This window comes from Triticum urartu, chromosome 5 (genome assembly GCF_003073215.2).
Source record: "Triticum urartu cultivar G1812 chromosome 5, Tu2.1, whole genome shotgun sequence".
In the NCBI taxonomy this organism is placed as follows: domain Eukaryota; kingdom Viridiplantae; phylum Streptophyta; class Magnoliopsida; order Poales; family Poaceae; genus Triticum; species Triticum urartu.
This window is the reverse complement of record NC_053026.1, coordinates 185,423,435-185,435,564: the sequence shown is the minus strand read 5'-3', so window position 1 is coordinate 185,435,564 and position 12,130 is coordinate 185,423,435. Positions and strand designations below refer to the sequence as shown.

The following is a 12,130-nucleotide window of genomic DNA, read 5'->3' as shown; positions in this document are numbered from 1 at the left end:
TGCACCAACCCACTTGCTGAGATCTTAGGCAATAGAGATGCATCAGGATGGGTGGCAAAGTGGGTCATCGAGCTAGCTCCCCACACCAACCTCTACCAGCCCCGCACCGCCATGAAATCCCAAGCGCTGGCCGATTTCCTAGTCAACTAGGCCGAGACCCAGTACCTGCCGCCAGCACCAGATTCCACCCATTGGCAGATGCATTTTGATGGCTCGAAGATGCATCAATTTGGGAGCCGACACCGTCCTCACCTCTCCCAAAGGCGACAAGCTCAAGTACACGCTGCAGATCCACTTTGCCACCTCCAACAATGTGGCCGAGTACGAGGCGCTCATCCATGGGCTCTGGCTCGCCAAGGAAATCGGCATCCGCTGGGTCCTGTGCTATGGCGACTCGGACTTGGTGGTCTAGTAGTCGTCTGGCGACTAGGACGCCAAGGATGCAAACATGGCGAGCTACCTCTTCCTCGTCCAGAAGATCAGCGGGCACTTCGATGAGTGCGAGTTCCTTCACGTGCCAAGGGCCGACAATGAGCAAGCTGACGCCCTGGCCCGGATCGGCTCCACCCGGCAGGCCATACCGGCCGGTGTCTCCCTCCAGTGCGTGCGCAAGCCGTCTATCAAGCCTTTGTTGGAATCAGAGTCCATCTTCATGCTGGCTGGCCCCGGAGCAGTTGGATCCGGCTCAGGGACTACAACAGGCGTCCTGGGGACTTCGGCAGGTGGCCCGGGGGCTGCAGCACTCGAACTCGGCCCAGGGAATTCAGAACCCGGCCTGGGGACTACAATAGTCGGCCCGGGGATTTCAGCGACCCGCCTCCTCCCAACCCAACCGCCCTGGTACCAGTTGTCATCATGACAGTGGTAGAACCACCATCTTGGGCGCAACCTATCCTCAACTTCCTGGTGAGCCAAGAGCTACCAGCCAACGAGATTTTGGCCCGACAGGTGCAATGTAGGGCAGCAACATACACAATAGTGAATGGAGAGCTTTTCAGGCGCAGCGTGACTGGTGTCTTCCAGCGCTGCAAGGAGCCAGAGAAGGGCATGGCAATCCTCAAAGATATTCACCAAGGCAAATGCGACCACCATGCCACCTCAAGATCCCTTGCCGCCAACGCCTTCTGCGATGGTTTCTTCTAACCGACTGCTTTGGACGATGCCAAGGAGTTGGTTCGCAAGTGCAAGGGGTGCCAACGCTTCAGCTCCAAGCAACACCTGGCGGCCTCTACACTCAAGACCATACCCCTCACTTGGCCATTTCCTATATGGGGGTTGGACATGGTGGGCCCATTCAAAACAGCACGTGGCGGCATGACCCATCTGCTGGTTGTTGTGGACAAGTTCAGGAAGTGGATTGAAGCAAAGCCAATTGAGAAGCTGAATGGTCTGACTGTTGTGACCTTCATTGCAGATATCACCGTCCGATACGGCATCCCGCACAGCATCATCACCGACAACGTCACAAATTTCACTGAAGGCACCTTGGCTCATTTTTGCGGATGCGGGGCATCCAACTGGACCTACCGTCCGTTGCCCATTCGCAGTCAAACGGCCAGGTGGAGCGAGCAAACGGTCTCATCCTATTTGGCATCAAGCCCCGACTGGTCGAGCCGCTGGAGCGCTCGGCCGGTTGTTGGATTGGGGAGCCAGCCGTCCTTTGGAGTCTCCGGACTATGGCGAACAAAGCAACCGACTTCACTCCCTTCTTCCTCGTGTACGGAGCCGAGGTTGTCACCCTAACTGACATCGAGTTCGACTCACCTCGCGTCACCATGTACACGGAGGCGTAAGAGAAGGAGGCGCAAGAAGACGTTGTCGATCTACTGGAAGAGGCCCGGCTGCTGGCACTCAGCTGGTCCGCCATCTACCAGCAGAGCCTGCGTCGCTACCATAGCCGGAAGGTCAGGCCACGATCCTTCCACGAAGGGGACCTTGTGCTCCGACTAATCTAGCAAACAGCTGGCCAGCACAAGCTCTCGGCTCCGTGGGAGGAGCCATTCATCATCAGCAAGGCCCTGGGAAACGACTCCTACTACCTCATCGACGCACAAAAGCCCAGGGCACGCAAGAGGGATGATTCTGGCAAAGAGATGGAGCGCCCATGGAACGCGAACCTTATTTTTCGATTTTACAGTTAATGTAGTATGTACCACGCTACCTTTTGTATTAAGCAAAGACAATAGGTCCCCCGAAGCGCACTCGGGGCCTACCTTTTTATCTATATGATAAGATTCACCTATGAATGTGTTATTTCATTCTTTCGCCCTGCACGGGGTCCGATCAGCCGGCCTTGGGGCTCGCCGCCTTGGCCCAAGTCGGCACCACTTGAAGTAGGCTAAGTAGTGTGCCGACAGCTGAGCCCTCTCTTCACCTCAGCAACAGCTCACAGCGCGACTATCTGGCTGGCTAGAGCTAAAGGCCGGAAACATTGTCCACATGAAAAACGGCCAAGGAAGAACACCGACTTGTGCCAAAACGGTCTCTTGCCTCATCCGATGCGGGAGCAGCCTGCCCCGCGAGCTGCCTCATCGACCTTCTCGGCAAGTTCTGCATCGCCAACGAGCCCGCCTCCGACTTGGAGTCCGTTGGCTCCACCGACCCATTCATTGAGCCCGTCGAGATGCTCATTGACTCCGGCGCGATTTCCATAGATGCCTTCCCTGGTGACGTGGTGATCGTTGATGACCCGCTCCCTCCTGTCACCAGCGGTGCCTGTGCCGGCATCATCGTGGAGGTGATGGTCACCGGCCGCAGCGGGGACTCCCATGGAGTAGCACAGGATCCGCTGCGAGTGGCCCTGTAGGGCCTGACCAACCTCGAGCCGCCAACGCTGATAGGACGACGCTGGAGGCATTTCGCATCACCCTCCTTGACAGTGCCAACAAGATAGCAGCCATGAGGGGCCGCGCCAAAGCCTCCCAGCACGAGATCAACCGCATCGTGGGCGGCACGTCGGCTGCTGGGGAGCCTAGCCGAGCCGGTGAGATCCGGCAGCGCGGCGCGGCCATCGCCAGCATGCTGGGAGTCCGACGCCCAATCTACGCTACCCCAGTGGCGAACCTGCGAGCCGCCCAGGCGACAGTAGGAGAGTTGGATCACTTGGAGGGCGACGAGTATCGCAGCCAGATGGCGCGCCTCAATGAACTCCTCGACGTTGTGACCACGCATCAAGACGCATGCCACCGCACGATGGCGGCCAGCAAGCAGGCCGAAAACCTCCCCCTCGCCGTGAGCATGGGCCAACCTCCTGGTCCCCAAGAGGCGGCGCTCGCGGTAAGCAAGACCCGAAGTCGGCTGCTAGCCGCAGCTGGCACACTCGCCTCACGGTTGTGCGTAGCTATTATAGCCGCCCACGAGTAGAGAACCGGCGGGACGACCATCCGTCTCCTCCTCGCCGGGAGAGGCGTGCCTCCCCGCCGCCTGTCGATCATCCGACTCTCGGACGCCGGCTGGGCCCTCGTGAAGGAGTCAGAGAGAACGACGCGCTCCATCGGATCGAGCGGCTTGCTCGATCCCTGGTCGTAGAAGAAGAAGATGCAATCGGCCCGGCCTGCTTCGACCTCCGCATTTGCGATGAGCCCTTCCCCAAAGGGTTCTCGCTTCCTCGAGACACTCCCAAGTACAACGGCTCCGTGAAGCCAGAGGACTGGCTGGTCGACTACTCCACGGCCGTCAGTATAGCAAACGACAACAACCGCATTGCCATGAAATATGTTCCGCTCATGCTCAAAGGCACGGCCCGGACATGGCTTTACAACCTCAAGCGGCAAGATCAGCCTCTCTGACGACCCCACGCCAGATGAGGGAGCAGCCTGCCCCACGAGCTGCCTCGTCGACCTTCTCGGCAAGCTCTGCATCGCCAACGAGCCTGCCTCCGACTTGGAGTCCGTTGGCTCCACCGACCCCTTCATTGAGCCCGTCGAGATGCTCATCGACTCCGATGCGATTTCCACCGATGAATTCCCTCGCGACATGGTGATCATTAATGACCCGCTCCCTCCTATCGCCAGCGGCGCCAGCATCGGCATCATCGCGGAGGTGATGGTCATCAGCCGCAGCGGGGACTCCCATGGAGCAACCCAGGATCCGCTGCGAGCGGCCCTGCAGGGCCTGTCCACCCCCGTCACCGCCAACGCTGACAAGACGACGCCGGAGGCATTCCACATCACCCTCCTTGACAGCGCCAACAAGATAGCAGCCATGAGGAGCCACACTGAAGCCTCCCAGCACGAGATGGACCACATCGCGGGCGGCACGTCGGCTGCTGGCGAGCCTAGCCAAGCCGGTGAGATCCGGTAGCGCGTCGCGGCCATGGCCAGCATGCTGGGAGTCCGACGCCCAATCTATGCTACCCCAGTGAAGAACCTACGAGACGCCCAAGCGGCAGTAGGAGAGTTGGATCACTTGAAGGGGGACGAGTACCGCAGCCAGATGGCGCACCTCAACGAACTCCTCGACGCTGCGACCACGCAGCAAAACGTGTGCCACCGCACGATGGCGGCTAGCAAGCAGGCCGAACCCCCCCCCCCCCACTATGAGCATGGGGCGACCTCCCGGTCCCCAACAGGCAGCGCTCGCAGTAAGCAAGACCCAGAGCCGGCTGCTAGCCACAGCCGGCACACTCGCCTTACGGTTGTGCGCAGCTAGCATGGCCGCCCCGGAGTAGAGAACCGGCAGGACGACCATCCGTCTCCTCCTCGCCGAGAGAGGCATGCCTCCCCGCCGCCTGTCAATCATCCGACTCTCAGACGCCGGCTAGGCCCCCGTGAAGGAGTCAGAGAGAATGACGGGCTCCACCGGATCGAGCGGCTTGCTCGGTCCCTGGCCGTAGAAGAAGAAGATGCAATTGGCCCGGCCTGCTTCGGCTCCTGCATTCGCGACGAGCCCTTCCCCAAAGGGTTCTTGCTTCCTCGAGACACTCCCAAGTACAACGGCTCCGTGAAGCCGTAGGACTGGCCGGTCGACTACTCCACGGCTGTCAGCATAGCAAACAGCAACAAGCGCGTTGCCGTGAAGTATGTTCCGCTCATGCTCCAGGGCACGGCCCGGACATGGCTGAACAGCCTCAAGCCATACAGCGTCAACAGCTGGCTAGACTTCGCCGATGTCTTCATCCGCAACTTCACAAGCACCTACAAGGGCCCCCCCAAGCCCCACCAGCTCTCCATGTGTGTTCAGGGTCCAACTGAGTCCACTTGCGACTACCTGACGCGTTGGGCCGAGTTGCGCAACTCCTGCGAAGGGGTGCACGAGGTGTAGGCCATCAAATACTTCACCGCCGGGTGCAGAGAGGGCACCTTGCTCAAGCACAAGCTGTTGTGCAACGAGCCGGCAACACTGGACGAGCTCCTGATCGTGGCGGACAAGTGCGCCACTGCCAACTCCTCCATGAAGTCGGATATCCGGGTTGACGCATCCGGGAAGGTGCTCCCGTCGGCTCCTCAAACGCCGACTGGTGACTCCAACCGGCGGCAACAGCCGAAGGACAACAAGCGCAAGGCCCAGTAGCCGGCTTCCAACAGCCGGCAAGTGGCAACAGTCGAAGACCAGTAGCCGGAGGGGCAACCCGGCCTCAAGCGTCAGAAGGGCAGCAAGGGTGCTTGGCTGCCCACATTCTCCTTTGAGCAAACCCTTGACGTCGGTGCAAGTTCCACAGCGGCGCGAAGCCATCTAACCACACCACTCAGAAGTGCCACTGGCTGGCCAGGATTGCCAAGGCGAGGGGCTGCCGCCTCCTCCAGCTGGCCCGGCGCTGCCGACTCCTCCGTCACCGGCACACAGGCTAGTCGGCATGCTCCAGGATGACTTCCCCAATGCCAACACCGCCTACGTCGTCTTCACCAATGAAGCCGACGACAAGCATAGTCGGCGCCAGCACCACCGAGAGGTGAATGCTGTCGCCTCAAAAGTCCCCCAATTCATGCATTGGTCCGAGAGGCCCCTCAGCTAGACCCACGAAGACCACCCGGCCATGATGCCCTCGCCGGGTGCTTATGCCATGGTACGGGACTCCACCTTCTCAACGGAGAGGCAGGCTTGCTGCTTCTCCTGGATGCTGATAGACCGCAGTAGCAGCATCAATATCCTCTACCGCGACACCATGGAGAATCTGGGCATCAAAGAGAAGCAACTCCTGCCCAGACGGACTGTTTTCCATGGCACCGTAGCCAGCCTTTCCTGCTCTCTAATCGGCAAGATCAAGATCGATGTGATGTTCGGCGACAAGCTCTACTTCCGCCGGGAGCCAATCTGGTTCGAGGTGGTTGACCTGGACAGCCCCATGCACTCTTGGGCCGGCCTACACTGGCCAAATTCATGGCAGTGCCACACTATGCCTACCTCAAGATGAAGATGTCTGGTCCCAAGGGCATCATCACCATAGCCGGCGACTACCAGAAGTCGGTCACGTGCGCCACCGCCAGCTCCCGGGTGGCTGAGTCCCTCGTCATCGCTGAAGAGAAGCGTCTCCTTGACCGGGTGGCCACCATGGCCAGCAAGCAGCCGGACATGCCACCCGACACCAAGGATACAGAGGTTCAGGGCTCCTTCCAGCCGGCCAAGAAAACCAAGAAGATCGCCTTGGGTCCGGCACACACGGAGAGATTTGCTGTCGTAGGGTCAAACCTGGACAACAAATAGGAAAGTGAGCTTGTCGATTTCCTCCGTGAGAATTGGGACATCTTTGCATGGTATCCCAAAGACATGTCGGGTGTTCTGACGGATTTCACCGAGTACAAGCTACATGCAAGATTGGATGTGAAGCCGGTCAAGCAACCCCTCCGCCGCCTGCCAGAAGAGAAGAGAAGGATTGTTGGTGAAGAGATCGCCCGACTTCTGGCAGCCGGCTTCATCATGGAAGTGTTCTACCTGGACAGGTTTGCCAACACAGTCCTCATTTTGAAGAAGAATAACAAGTGGCATATGTGTATGGACTACATTAGCCTCAACAAATCCTACCCCAAGGATCCTTTTGCCTTGCCCGGATAGATCAAGTGATTGACTCCACAGTCGGATGCGAGTTGTTGTCTTTCTTGGATGCCTACTCCAGCTACCACCAGATCAAGTTGAACTCGGCCGATCGACTGAAGACCGTCTTCATCACACCATTCGGAGCCTTCTGTTACCTGACCATGACGTTCGGCTTGAGAAATGACGGCGCCACATTTCAGTGTTGCATGCAGAAGTGCCTCCTAAAGCAACTCGGCAGAAATGCCCACGTCTATGTAGACGATACTGTGGTGAAGACGGAGAAGCGCGGCACCCTTCTAGAGGATCTCAAGGAGACCTTCGACAATCTGCGCCATTTTCAAATCAAGCTCAACCCAAAGAAATGTGTCTTCCGAGTACCAGCCGACCAGGTCCTTGGTTTCCTTGTCTCTGAATGCGGCATTGAGTGCAACCCCGTGAAGATCAAGCCCATTGAGCGGATGCAGAAGCCTACCCAATTGTGGGACGTCCAGAAGTTCACCGGGAGCTTGGCATCTCTCAGCCGGTTCATCAGTCGGCTGGGCGAGAAGGCCCTCCCCCTGTACCAGCTAATGAAGAAGACCACCTCCTTTGAGTGGAATGACCAGGCGGACGAGGCTTTCCTCTAGCTCAAGCGGATGCTGACCACGACGCCTATCCTGGCCGCTCCGGCTACAAAGTAACCCATGTTCCTCTACATCTTCGCGGCCTGCCGAGTGGTCAGCACCATGATCGTGGTCGAGCGTCCAGAAGACGACAAGGCACAGTCGGTCCAGAGGCCCGTCTACTACCTGAGTGAGGTGTTGTCCGTCTCCAAGCAGAACTACCCCCACTACCAGAAGATGTGTTACGGCGTGTACTTTGCTGCTAAGAAGCTCAAGCAGTACTTCCAGGAGCACACCATCATGGTCGTCTGCACCGCCCCAATTGCTGAGATGATAGGAAACAGAGATGCATCAGGTCGGGTGGCAAAGTGGGTCATCGAGCTAGCTCCCCACACCATGCTCTACCAGCCCCGCACCGCCATCAAATCCCAAGCGCTGGCCGACTTCCTAGTCGACTGGGCCGAGACCCACTACCTGCCGCCAACACCGGATTCCACCCATTGGCGGATGCATTTTGATGGCTCGAAGATGTGCACCGGTTTGGGAGCCGGCATCGTCCTCACCTCTCCCAAAGGCGACAAGCTCAAGTACACACTGCATATCCATTTTGCCGCCTCCAACAAAGTGGCCGAGTACGAGGCGCTCATCCACGGGCTCCAGCTCACCAAGGAAATCGGCATCTGCGGGGTCCTGTGCTATGGCGACTCGCACTTGGTGGTCCAGCAGTCGTCTGGCGACTGGGACGCCAAGGATGCAAACATGGCGAGCTACCGCTTCCTCATCCCGCAGATCAGCGGGCACTTCGATGGGTGCGAATTCCTTCACGTGCCATGGGCCGACAACGAGCAAGCTGACGCCCTGGCCCGGATCGGCTCCATCTGGCAGGCCATACCAGCCGACATCTCCCTCCAGTGCATGCGCAAGCCGTCTATCAAGCCTTCGTCGGAATTAGAGTCCATCTTTGTGCCGGCTAACCCTGGAGCAGTCGGAGTTGGCTCAGGGACTTAGACAGGCAGCCCGGGGGTTGCAGCACTTGAACCGGGCCCAGGGACTTCAGAACCCGGCCCGAGGACTACAGCAGTCGGCCCAGGGACTTTAACGACGTAGCAAGCAGCAACCGACTCCGACCCACCGCCTCCCAACCTGACCGCCTTGGTACTAGTTGCCGTCATGACAGTGGTAGAAGCACCATCTTGGGTGCAGCCCATCCTTAACTGATGAGGACATCAATACCAATGTTACACCCACAGCCCCTGCTGCTATACATACTGGACCGATTACTAGAGCTCGCGCACGCCAATTGAATTATTAGGTACTTTCATTTCTTGGTAACGATTCTAATGTTCATGAGAATATGATGCTGCCTAAATTGGATACATTTGTTTTGCTTACAAATGAAGGGCCTAGCTTGGACAAGAAAGGTGAACCTTGGAGCAAGTTCAAGCATGGAGATGATGGCATGCGCAAGGGGAACAAGAATGGAGTTACAAGTGATGATTCCAGGACTCTGAAGCCACCATAATGAGTGCATGAAGCATGGGACGAAATATACAAGATGCCACTTCATAAATTTCGTCTAGAGGCTATTTTAGGTGCTGTGTCACCTTATTATTGGGCCAGGCCCATGTATTTTCGAAGTACTTAAGTATAGGCTGTTTTTAGAGTCCGTATGTGTGGGGAAACAAGAGTTAGGGTTGGTTTCGGACCCCTCCACCAAGGGCCACGAAATTCCCCCTCTCTCCTCCATATATACAGCCCTTAGGACACTGTTTAGGCTTTGGGTTTTGTTTAGATTAAAAGTTCGCCATAGCTGCAACTTCGCGTACTTCGTTTGTGTTCAACGACCAGACCAAGGCGTCACCGAACCCCACCTTGATCAATAAAGCTTTCATCTTATATTCGCCATACCCAGATTGTAATCTCAGTTTCTTGCTTGTTCTTCGTTTGCTTGCTGGAAACAGACCCTCGTGGTCAGGTTGATCGTGCTCCGGCATGGTCAATAACCCTCAGAAGTTGGTTTAGCGATTGCTAAGGCGCGACGTCTCGCACGTTCGTAGTCGGATCGTCAAGGTCGACTCCCACAGAAAACGATAGCCACCATCTCATCAAAACATCGGGACACCTTTGCCTCTATCAAGTGGTATCAGATTTTCAGGTTGCTTAGTGAGATTTTACAGTTTTTCGTAGTTTAGATCGAGTCTATTCTTCGTACCTATAGTCCACGAAAAAGCCAAAAAAAATTAGGGTTAGTTCATCCTATTCGAACCAATCTGAGCCTTTGCATAATCTTTTCTGTATTTGCTTTGTTGAATTTGCAGTTGCATCGTCATGTCAAGTTGCTGGTCTTAGCGTCTAGTCCTTTAGAGTTTCAAGTTCTATTCACAGGTTGTCACGTCGCCGCTGCCATATATCACCACCGCATCATCTCCATCGTCGCTGCCATATTCACCACCAATCCGAGTCCATATACGCCACCACATATCCGCCGCCATCACGCCAATCCGAGTTCACCTGCAACATATATCCTCCACTAGTCCGATTTCCACCAGATTCATCGCCGCCACCAGTCCGAGATTCCACCAGATTCATCTCCGCCACCAGTCCTAGTCCAAGTCCAGTAATTGTTGCATTGTTTTCGAGTCCAGATCACGCCATACTCCGAGTCGTGACAGAGTAGAACTCCCGAGATTCCGTGCTACCCGCAGAAGAAAAATAGTTCCAAACTCAAAAAAAACTAAGTCTGGAAAATTCTGGCTAGGCAGTTTTTAGACCATTTGTAGACTTTTTCGAAAAAAAATTGTTGCGAAGAAAAAAAAAGAGGAAAATGTGCAAAAGAAGTGAAAAAAAAAGGAAAAAAAATTCAGAGTGTGCTCCTCCACTGTTTACGTGCAGCGCCGAGATTTTGTTAGTGTTCTAGGCTCGCGTCTCTAGCACGGTCTAGCCTAGGACCAGCACAGTACCGTCCTTGAGCGTTTATTCAACTTTGCATCTCTGAATTGATTATTGCTGACCTTTTTTCTACCATATTATAAGCCTTCCCAGCTCCACATACATCTATGTCGTGCGTTTGACTCTCCCTGGTAATCGCTCTATCCAAGCTTTGAGAGTTTTGACTACGACGGTTGCCGATCACCGCCTGCTGCTGGGTAAGAACTGGTAAGAATTTGAGATTTGCTTGACAGATTTGTGACACCACCACCACCTCTTTTTAGTAGTCTGTAGGATCATATTCTTGTGTGTTTCTATTGTTGCTAACCATGGCAGGATCACAAGCCGACGAGACTGACTGGGAGAACATGACGAATAAGGAGTTGCATGATAAATTTCAGCAAATGATGAGTGGACAGGTGCAAGATGTGCTAAACAGATTTGAAGAGGCCATGGAGAAGATAGATGGCATGGAGAAGATGTTCGAAACAAAGCTCGATAATAGGTTTAATGAATTGCTCGCGCGTCTTCCTCCACCACCACTGGCTGCACCTAACGCACCTCTACAACAACAACAACTACTACTACTACCTACACATCGTGAAACAGCCCTCCGCCGAGCGAGCCGTCTCCCTCTTGCACCTGGCCAAACTGTTGGTGCTGCTGTTGATACTTCTGTGGCTCCTACTGCTGATGCGGAGGAGGATGATTTTTCCAGAGATTACGAGGATGAGGTTGATCAAAATCAGAACTACGTGCCACCACCAGCACAGCAACCACCAGGTTGTCCACATGCAAATAATGGCAATGGTAGGGCTCACCCTCAGGTACGAGATCATGGCCATCTCCCTAAACTAAAATTGAATATTCCACCATTTGAGGGTGGATATGTTCCTTATATATATCTTACTTGGGAGTTAGAAACTGAACAACGATTTGCATGTTTACAATATCCCGAGGAGAGACGTGTTCCTGGTGCTGTTTGTGCATTCACTAGTTTTGCATGTGTTTGGTGGTCTGAGCATTGTAGATTATATACTATTCCGGCTACTTGGGCTGCTTTGAAAACTGCTATGCATACTCGTTGGGATCCACCATATTATCAACGTGAATTACTTCAAAAATTGCAGCGTTTAAGACAAGGAAAAAATTCTGTAGAATATTATTAGGAATTACAAACTGGCATGATTAGATCTGGTATTGTTGAGGAGAATGAAGCTATGCTTGCACGTTTTATGGGTGGATTAAATAGAGAGATTCAGACCATCCTAGAGTATAAGGAGTATAATAATATCACTCGTTTATTCCATCTTGCTTGTAAAGCTGAACGTGAAGTGCAGGATCGACAGGCATTGGCGCGAACTAACTTTTCTGCAGGTCGATCTTCATCATGGACACCACGTGCATCCTCTACTTCCACTCCACTAGCACCTCCATCAGGTGCCACCTCCAGCCGTGATACAAGAAAGCAGGCACAACCACCACTATCTGCCAAGAGCACACCTGCTGGACCTGCGCAGAGCTCTTCTTCTTCCATGGCATCAACAGGCACACAAGTGATATTATTTGTCGTCATTGTAAGGGAAGAGGACATTTTGCGAGAGAATGCCAATCTCAGCGTGTGATGA

The 12,130-nt window shown here is 54.9% G+C and overlaps 1 pseudogene; it reads left to right on the top strand.

Annotated features, from left to right (window-relative positions):
* Positions 1-448: 448 nt before the first annotated feature.
* LOC125506906 lies at positions 449-2,806 on the top strand (annotated as a pseudogene).
* Positions 2,807-12,130: the final 9,324 nt, after the last annotated feature.